The sequence below is a fragment of the Solanum pennellii genome, chromosome 1, assembly GCF_001406875.1.
Source record: "Solanum pennellii chromosome 1, SPENNV200".
Lineage (NCBI taxonomy): Eukaryota > Viridiplantae > Streptophyta > Magnoliopsida > Solanales > Solanaceae > Solanum > Solanum pennellii.
The window spans coordinates 66,650,337-66,661,388 of NC_028637.1; the positions used below are offsets into that span (position 1 = coordinate 66,650,337).

Genomic DNA, 11,052 nt, shown 5'->3' on the forward strand with positions numbered 1-11,052 from the left:
ATACCCTGCTCTCTGCAATATCTATCAAAAGGACCAATATACTCACCACCATTATCTGAGCGGATGCATTTCAATGTCTTCCCTGTTTGTCTTTCAACCAAGGCCTGAAAACTCTTGAACACATCAAGTACTTGATCCTTGGACTTCAAAGGAAATACCCAGAGTTTGCGAGAATGATCATCAATAAAAGTCACAAAGTAAAGTGCACCACCATGAGATCTTACCTTAAAAGGACCACACAAATCAGAATGTACCAACTCCAGCAAATCAAGCTTTCTTGAAGGCGGATGACTCTGAAAAGAAACTCTTTTCTGTTTACCGGCTAAGCAATGAACACATTTCTTCAACTTTGCTTGTTTCACTCCAGAAAGCAAATTTTTCTTAGCCAAACTATCAATCCCCTTCTCGCTCATATGACTCAGCCTTCTATGCCATAACTCTGATGAAGTATCATTCTCCACCAAATTTACTGAGTCTCTGGACATGGAGCCCTGAAATACATACAAGTTAGACAACTTGTCACCACGGGCCACAACCATCAAACCTCTAGTAAGCTTCCACTGGCCAACACCAAGTGTATTAACATAACCCTCATCATCAAGATATCCCACAGAAATCAAATTCAAGCGAACATCTGGAGCATGCTTGACATTATTGAGAACTAGTTTGGAACCATTGTTACTTTCCAAACAAACTGTCCCAATACCAATAACTTCAACTTCATGATTATTGCCCATTTTCAACGTTCCAAAATTACCTGGAGTATAAGAAGAAAATAATTCCTTCTTTGGCGTGACATGAGAAGTAGCACCAGAATCCACAAACCAGCTAGACTCATCACGAACAAGATTAATGGCATTTGCATCACAAGAAACAAGAAGATCATCATTAGCAACAACAGCAACACGATTTTCATTATCGCCTTCTCTCTTTTGTTGTCTCATATCTCTCTTGTGCTTGTAACAATATTTCATGATATGCCCATTCTTGTGGCAATAGTCACATGTAATATTCTTGTATTTAGACTTTGACTTGCTTCTACTTTTACCTCTATCATTCTGACCTCTGGACTTGTTTCTCCCCCTATCTTCAGTAACCAAAACATCGGAGTGTGAAGCTGAAGAAGATGAGGCTTGAGATCTTCTTCTCATTTCTTCATTCAAGACACCACTCTTAGTATATTCCATGGTTACAACACCACTGGGAGCAGAATTAGTCAAAGAAACTCGAAGAGTTTCCCAAGAGTCTGGCAGAGTATTAAGAAGCCAAAGTCCCTGTATCTCATCATCAAACTTTACACCCATTCCGGACAGCTGGTCAAGAACACCCTGAAAATCATTAATATGATCAGAAATAGGAGTGCCCTCTTTATACCTGATATTCATTAATTGTTTCAATAGGAACAACTTGTTGTTGCCAGTCTTCGAAGCATAAAGTGTCTCGAGCTTGTCCCACAAACTTTTGGCATGTGTCTCATTCACAATATGATTTCTAACATTATCTTCAACCCATTGTCTAATATAGCCACAAACCTGCAGATGCTCAAATTCCCATTCTTCATCATTCAAAGACTGAGGCTTATTAGAAGCAAACACAGGTAAATGCATCTTCTTGACAAATAGAAGATCTTTCATCTTGCCTTTCCAAATATGATAGTTACTACCATTTAAACACACCATTTTGCTCATATTTGCCTCCATCATTCAAAACGACAATCAACAATAACCAATGCTCTGATACCACTTTGTTGGGAAAGATAAGGCACTAACAAAGAATGCCTGACAGGATAACAGCGGAAGAATACCCAAGTCTATACTTTCCCTTTTCGATTTGAACCAAGAGAAGACAAACAACCACAAGCAATATGATAGTAAGGCAGCAAGTAATTCAACCAAACAAATATAACAAGGCAATAATAAACCAATCACACAAGACACCAAGATTTACGTGGAAAACCCTTCGATGTGAAGAGTAAAAAACCACGGGACCAAAAGCTCCACTATAATCACCAAGAGTTACAATATTGTTCTCCAAAATTGGCCACAAAACAAGTGCCAAACAACGAGCAACAACAAAATAAGATTGCACCAAATCTAGAGAATTAAAGGAGCAAAATCACCAATTTCGCAGCTACTGTTCACGACAGCAAAACTGAAGCTGCAGGCCACCAAATCCAACTCTGTCAGTTCCTAATCAAAGATTGAGATGAAGATAATATGCTGTCCAAAAATCAGCTCAATCGGACAAGAAACGAAGCGGGAATCGCAATTTGAAGTTGGCTGTTAGGGCTGAATTTTGACTGCGAAAACTGCTCTCTTTCTCTCTTTTTGGCTGCTGAAAAAACTCTCTGTGTATATGAAAATAAGACCTAAATAGGCTTATATTTGCCTCATAAGAATGGGCCTATGGGCAAAAATGGGTTGGTCCAAATTGGGCTTTTATTTATCCACATAGGAAGGGAAAAAGGCCCATAACCCAACAACTTTACCTTCTTGATTAGGTGCTTCGCTGAAGTTTGCAGCTATCTATTACCTTACGTAAGCATATTCCACAATGATTTTCCATTATTTTGGTTCCTTATCTATACTTCAGCGATTTCTTTTTCTCATCCTTTTTTTGATTTGTTTGTATTCACGGGTTTTGTGGGTTTTTTCACTCTTCCTGTTTCAGCCGCTATTTGTTGTTGTTTTTATCACTGCCCTTCCCCTCATCTTTGCCTCATCTTAGCGAGCGTGCTATGCAAGATTTTAACTGCTATATTTGCCATGATCAACTGATTTTCTCAGAGTAGTTCTCCCTCTGAAAAATTCTGTTTAAGACTGAATTCATAATGTTCAGTTCTTTCTCATCCCTTCGACCATAATTTGAGCCATAATTGTAAAGTGATATTTGCTTGTCTGTATAGGTAGTACCAGAGTTTTATTCACATTCACAAAAATGGATAAGTAAAGAAGGAACTTCAACTCGCTGAAAACTGTATTTATGCTTACCAGTTCCCCTAAGATGAAGTGATTTTTGTAGCATTCTCACTCACATTTCAAAAGAAGAAAAAAGTGTTTCTTTGCCTTCTCTTTTCTAACCCTCCTGCCATTATACGTGGTGAAAAGTTTGAGTGCTGTCACACTTTCACCTAAACCACCAATATAGATTCTTATGGTTTCGTTGATGCATTGCCTCCTTCACCCGTCTCCATCTCTTCCGGTGCTGTTATGTTCAACTCAATCAAGCTCTTTGGTTGAAGTTATGCTGCCAGCGAATAATGTCCACTAATCGGGGTAGCAATTGGGTGTGAAATAGGAATGTTATGAGATTTCCTCAAGAATGTGAAATTTTATATACTTCAATATTTTGTCGATTCAAATTCATTGTCTGCCTTTTAGTATTTTAAATGCAGATAATTTCCTACAAAAAGCTTGCGGAGAAATGTCTCCAACAAACCAAATAAACTATCACGTACAGAAGAACAAATTTATCAAATGAAACTCAAAAGGCGTGATGCTTATATAAAGATAAAAGCTGATAAAAAAAACAGGCGATATTAGCAGAGAGGCACACCAGAGAATTACGAAAAGGTAAATCACGTGTTCTCCGTCCAACTGAAGAAACAAAGCGATATTGCGCCCCTTTATTATCAAGGCAAACTGCTCTTACTATAAAAGAGCCCTCTTCTATTAATATCAAGGTTGGAATGAAAAATTTTCTGCTTGTTCACTTTTACTAATATCAAATTACAAAGATCCAATTATGTGCTAACCTAATGGATAATGTTTTTTATATACCGTCCAGAAAAAGGATGCTATGAAATTAGTTCTTCTAACAAAAGAGAACAAGTCCTCCCACCTTTCTATGTATTTGAAAAAGGTAAATATATAATTTCTGTCTTTTAGCTTTTTAGTTGCATCATGTGTTAGATATGCATCTAAATTTTTCCGATTTATATGTTAGGCTCAACATCCGGCACATGTAGGGAACAACAAAATGTCACTCCTGAGGTCATTTCTATCTCAAACTCTACATCCAACGCATGTACAGATTAACAAAATGTCACTTCTAAAAAGTCGCTACAGAGAAAGGTTGGTATTCATTTTATACGGAAGTAATTTCTCCTATTACTTCATTAGAATGTCAGATTATACTCAGTTTTGACAGTACTTATGACATACAGGTAATAGGCTAAAAGCAAACTCCCATTAAAAAATTAATGATAATCGATCTGCTTATACATGCTTAAAAGATGTTCCCAACTGTAAGTTTTGTCAGGCAAAAAGATTTCAGTATGAATCGCCTGGCTTTTGTTGTGGTAATGGCTCAATTAAATTAGTTTCATACCAACTATCTGATGACTTATCCGATCTGTATATGGGAAATACTGAAGAATCTATGCACTTCCGAACTTACATTAGAACATATAATAATATGTTTGCCTTCACATCACTTGGCGTAACTTGTGACAAAGTTTTAGCTAAGAGATATCATGGTATATACACATTTCGCGTGCAAGGACAAATGTATCATTTTATACCTGATTTACTCTCCTCCGATGACAAACCAAAGAACCTGCAACCATACGTTTATGATAATGAAAGTGAACTAGCAAAAAGAATGGCCTATTCAACACATATTATTAGTGAATCAATTGTCAGGAAACTCGTGAACATGCTGTCAAAAAATCCATATTCTATCTTTATAAAATCCTTGATGAACATCCCAACAATATCTGATTTTTGTATTGCACTTAAATGTGATTCAGGTTTAGGTCAACGTGTTTATAATTTACCGTCTGCATCTGAGGTTGCTAGAATATGGCTTGAACATGATTCACCTGAAATTGTTTCTGTGCCGGCACATATTCGTATATACACGAATAGTAATAACACACACGCAGTAAATTATTATTATGGTTGTTATGATCCTTTACAGTATCCGTTATTATTTTCATATGGTCAAAATGGATGGCATTGTGGTATAAAAAAAATTTCCCGGCGGAATCAATCTTACTGTGAACACGAAGAATTACCAAGTGTAAATAATATATGCTCTATTTGATGAAGTTCTTCATATGGAGGTTGAAGTCTTTAATAAAAAAAACGAAAAAGAGATATGGTTCTTGCCGTGAATATTACTGTTACAAAATTCAGATAAGAGAAGCTGATGAAAATGGAGTATTACATTGTGGTAGATTATTTCAACAATTTATAGTAGATGTTCTCATAAAACTTGAAACACAAAGATTGGATTTTTTTCACTTAAACCAGACTTATTTAGAATAGATGTGTTAAAAGGAATTATAGATTTTTTGAGAGTTGGTCAAAACAGAGGCTTCCACAATTGGGAAAAAAACATTCCTTCCTGTTACTTTCACAGGCGGACCAAGAGATATGCGTCGTAGGTATATGGATGCTATCGCCTTGGTATAACATTTTGAAAAACCTGATCTTTTTGTGACTATGACATGTAATCCATCTTGGCCAGAAATAAAACAACATATGTTATCAACTGATGAAGCTCAAAATAGACCTGATTTGGTGTCCCGTGTATTCCGAACCAAAATAGAAGAACTAGAAGTAATTATTTGAAAAGATACATATTTGGAAAAGTTGCTGCTTTTATGTACGCTATAGAATTCCAAAAACGAGGTCTTCCACATGCTCATTTCCTTATTATTCTTACTAATGAATACAAATTGTCGACACCTGAATCATATGATAAATTTGTTTCTGCTGAATTACCCGATTCTAATGAGCAATATCTTTATTCACGTGTCCTTCAACATATGGTGCAGGGTCTATGTGGTGATATAAACCCTACAAATTCATGTATGGGAAAAAAGGGCTTTTGTAAATTTCAATATCCAAAAGACTATTGAACAAACATCAAACGGAAAGAATTCATATCCACTTTATAAGAGGCGTAATACTGGGAAAACTGTATACATGAGAAAACATCACATGGACAATTCGTGGGTTGTTCTATATAACCCAATACTTACTTTGTGAATTTGATTGTCATTTAAATGTTGAAGTTTGTTCTGATATTAAAGTTGTGAAATATATTTGCAAATATTTTTGCAAAGGCCATGATAAAATTGCATATTCTATGACAATGTAGAAATAGAAGAACTAAAAGAATATCGGTATGCAAGATAGGTTTCCCCACCCGAAGCAGCATGGCGTTTAATTGGTTTTCCTATTAGTGAAATGACTCCAAGTGTGTATCATCTTCAATTATATTTAGAAGGACAACAATTTGTCTCTTTTAGAAGTACTGAAAGCGTTAACATAATCTTAAATAATCCACTAATAAAAAGAACCATGTTGACCGAATTTTTCTCTATGAATAGAACAAAGGAGCATGCTATGAATATGAAATTATTATACAAGGAATTCCCGCAACACTTTGTATGGTGTCCAAGAGACAAAATGTGGACATGTAAAAAAATAATTGGACGTGTTGCCACATGTCATGTGACTGAAGGGGAAAGGTATTACCTCAGGCTATTGTTAATGAACGTAAGAGGACCAAAATCATATAGAGATCTTCTCACTGTTAATGGAGTACCTTGTAGCACATTTCGTGAATCTGCAGAAAAAAGAGGACTACTCTATTGCAACAATAGTCTAATTGAATGTATGTTAGAGGTTGTGAATTATCAGATGCCATATAGTTTAAGGCGTTTATTGGCTACATATTAGTGTATTGCAATCCTTCTAACCCGAAAGAATTATGGGAAATGTTTGAGGATTCACTATCAGAAGACTTCAAAAGCTTCTCCAATACTGAACCAAAATGTATTCAATACAAAGTTTTAAATCATATCAATCATATCTTACATTCCATGAGACACTGACTCAAATGAGTGCGGACTTATCTTAGAGAATATTAAATCTTCTGAAACTACTAAGGACACAAAAGACATCCATTTTGAGAGAAACATAATTGTCAGTGAAGACGACTTGCTCTTGCCAAAAAGATAAAATGTTAAACAACTTATTGTTGAATCCATCCCATTTTTTAGTCAACTTTAGCTATTCAATTGGTACAAGCAATTGGTTAAAAGGAATAGTAATTGGAGTTGAAAATAAAAGATTTGGTAGTTGGCAAATTGGTAAGATTTGCAACCAATCTTGACTTTGCTATGTTTACATATGTCATTAGTGACATAGACATGGTTTTATCCTTCTATAAATAGAGCATTCTTGCTCATTTGTAGAACACACCAAGTTAGAGAGAAAAACCATTTTGAGAGCAAAGTGAGGTGTTCCATAGACTATACAAGAAAATAGTTTGTGAAGAAAAATAGAGTGTGAGCGATATTTTAGTAAGACGGAAACCAAAAGAGTGTTGTTCCTTTTGAGTGTGTAGTAATCACTTTGAGTATTGTATTCGTGACTACACAGTGTAAAATTCCTTACTATAGTAATATCAATTGCTCCTCTTGGCTCGTGGTTTTTTCCCTTATTCAAAAGGGTTTCCACGTAAAATTCTTGGTGTCGTTATTTTCCCATTTTATTTCCATTACTTTTACCATATATATTTTTGTGCTTGTCCGCGTTTTCCCAACAAACTGGTATCAGAGCCAAGGTTTTATCTGAGTATGCTCTGTGGTTGCAGCACAGTCTGAACTTCCACATCAGAAAAGATTTACTTTGATTTGCGATAACTATATTTTTTGGGGAAAACAATGGAAGCCAACACAAGTAGAATGGTTACTTTGAATGGTGTTAATTATGCCATTTGGAAGGGAAAAATGGAAGATCTGCTTTATGTTAAGAATTTTTACAAACCAGTATTTACCACTGTAAAGCCTGATAATAAAACAGATGAAGAGTGGAATCTGTTGCATAGACAGGTCTGTGGATTCATTAGGCAATGGGTCGACGATAATGTGTTGAACCATATTTCTGGGGAAACACATGCTCGAACCCTATGGGAGCATCTTGAAAGTTTGTATGCTCGAAAGACTGGCAACAACAAAATGTTCTTAATAAAGCAGATGTTGAGTTTGAAGTATCATGATGGTTCTCCGATGACAGACCATCTGAATAATTTTCAGGGGATAATGAACCAATTATCTGCTATGGGCATCAAATTTGATGAAGAAATTCAAGGCTTGCTTCTACTTGGTTCCCTACCAGATTCATGGGAAACATTTAGAACGTCATTGTCAAATTCTGCTCCGGATGGTGTGATCTCTATGGATTCCGCCAAGAGTAGTGTCTTGAACGAAGAGATGAGAAGAAAAACTCAAGGTTCCTCTTCGTCGGATGTCCTGATAACTGGCCCCAGGGGGAGAAATAAAACTCGTGGTTCTCAGCATAGAGAACAAAATAGGAGCAAATCCAAAGGCAGACTTAAGGATATTGAGTGCTATCATTGTGGCATGAAAGGGCACACAAAGAAGTTCTGCAGGAAGTTGAAGAGGGAGAACAAAAACAAAGAGGAAACTAAAGAAGATGGCAATGAAAATTGCCTAGCCACCGTCACCACCGAAGATCTTGTTACCGTTCTTGATGCGAACATGATAAATATTGCTTGTGATGAGTCAAGCTGGGTTGTGGACACTGGTGCCGCATCTCATGTGACATCAAGGAAGGATTTTTTCTCTTCCTACACTCCTGGTGATTTTGGAACCTTGAGTATGGGTAATGAGACTGTTTCTAGGGTGGTTGGTATTGGTACAATTTGTTTGGAAACTAGTGTTGGAACTAAACTAGTTTTGAACAATGTGAAACATGCTCCTGATGTTCGTCTGCACCTAATTTCTGTTGGTGTTTTAGATGATGAAGGATATGTTAGTACCAACGGTGATGGAAAATGGAAGCTCATTAAGGGTTCCTTGGTTGTGGCTCGTGGTAACAAACGTCGTGGTCTATACTGGACTACGGCCTCTGCTTGTGTTGATATGGTGAATGCGGTTGAGAGCGATAGCTCTTCAACATTATGGCACAAGAGGCTTAGCCACATTAGCGAGAAAGGACTTAATGTTCTAGCCAAGAAGAAATTATTGTCAAATTTCCAAAGTTCTAAATTAGAAAAATGTGAGCACTGCTTGGCTGGTAAACAAAATAGAGTTTCCTTTAAGTCCTACCCTCCTTCGAGAAAGACAGAGTTGCTTGAGTTAGTGCACTCTGATTTATGTGGTCCAATGAAGACAAAGACATTGGGTGGTGCACTTTACTTTGTCACTTTCATTGATGATTGCTCGAGAAAACTTTGGGTCTATGTCTTGAAGACTAAAGACCAAGTGTTAGGTGTCTTTAAGCAGTTTCAGGCTTCAGTTGAAAGAGAAACTGGAAAGAAAGTGAAATGTATTCGTACTGATAATGGTGGTGAATATTGTGGACCATTTGACGAATACTGCAAGCATCAAGGTATTAGACACCAGAAGACTCCTCCCAAGACTCCTCAGCTTAATGGTTTGGCTGAGAGGATGAACAGGACCTTGATGGAAAGAGTTAGATGTTTGCTTTCTGAAGCAAAGTTGCCAAACTCATTTTGGGGTGAGGCTTTATTGACCGCTGCACATGTTATTAATCTATCTCCTGCTGTTGCTTTGCAAAGTGATGTACCAAATAGTGTTTGGTATGGAAAGGATGTTTCCTATGACCATTTGAGAGTATTTGGTTGCAAAGCTTTTGTACATGTGCCGAAAGATGAGAGGTCAAAATTAGATGCCAAGACAAGGCAATACATCTTCATTGGATATGGCCTAGATGAATTTGGTTACAGGCTATATGATCCAATTGAAAAGAAACTTGTGAGAAGCCGTGATATTATTTTCATGGAGAATCAAACAATTGAAGATATTGACAAAGCGGAGAAGGTAGAATCTTCAAATTTTGATGGTATAGTTCATCATGATGAAGTTCCTCACACAAGTGTGCATGATGTTGTTGGGTTTGATAATCATGGTGACGCCCAGAATCATGTATCGAATCAACATGTTGATGTTGATAATAACAATGATATTGTTATTGATGATCCTGTTGCTCATGAAGTTGTGGACGAATCAAATATTCCGCTTCGGAGGTCCACAAGACAGCGGTTTCCTTCCTCCCGTTATTCACCCAATGAGTATGTTTTACTCACTGACGGGGGAGAACCTGAATGTTATGAGGAGGCCATGGAAGATGAGCACAAGAATCAATGGATTGAAGCCATGCAAGACGAGATGAAGTCTTTGCATGAGAACCACACTTATGAGTTGGTAAAATTGCCCAAGGGCATGAGAGCTTTGAAGAACAAGTGGGTGTTCAAAGTTAAAGTTGAAGAACACAACTTGAAGCCCAGGTACAAAGCTAGATTGGTTGTTAAGGGATTCGGTCAAAGGAAAGGTATTGACTTTGACGAAATATTTTCTCCTGTTGTGAAAATGTCCTCGATTCGCACAGTTCTAGGTTTGGCTGCTAGTCTTAATTTAGAGATTGAGCAGATGGATGTGAAGACGGCTTTCCTTCACGGTGACCTAGAAGAAGAGATTTATATGGAACAACCTGAGGGCTTCAAAGTAGATGGTAAAGAAAATTTTGTATGCGAACTTAAAAAGAGTCTCTATGGCCTAATACAAGCTCCCAGACAGTGGTACAAAAAGTTTGAATCTGTTATGGGGGAGCAAGGCTATAAGAAGACTTCTTCAGATAATTGCGTATTTGTACAAAAATTTTCTGACAAAGATTTGATCATCCTTTTGTTGTATGTGGATGATATGTTGATTGTGGGCAAGAATACTTCCAAGATTGACGAGCTGAAGAAGGAGTTGTGTAAGTCTTTTTCTATGAAAGACTTGGGTCATGCTAAGCAAATTTTGGGCATGAGAATTACTCGTCTTAGAGATAAAAGGAAGATTTATTTGTCCCAGAAGAAGTACATTGAATGCGTATTGGAGCGCTTCAATATGAAGAATGCGAAGCCTGTGTGTATACCTCTTGCTGGTCATATGAAGTTGAGAAAGAAGATGTGTCCTACAGCTAGGGAGGAAAAAGAGAACACGGCCAAAGTTCCATATTCCTCCGTTGTCGGAAGTCTAATGTATGCAATGGTGTGCACTAGACC

General features: G+C 37.0%; 1 long non-coding RNA gene across 2 annotated transcripts; it reads left to right on the plus strand.

The window, feature by feature from the left end:
* The first annotated feature begins 2,486 nt into the window (after positions 1–2,486).
* LOC114075648 lies at positions 2,487–4,406 on the plus strand. 2 transcript variants are annotated; one of them, XR_003576054.1, is made up of 3 exons: positions 2,487–3,682; positions 3,787–3,861; positions 3,946–4,406. It is a non-coding gene; the product is annotated as an uncharacterized LOC114075648 (long non-coding RNA). The 2 variants fall into 2 exon arrangements; XR_003576055.1 differs by having other exon boundaries at positions 3,968–4,406.
* Positions 4,407–11,052: the final 6,646 nt, after the last annotated feature.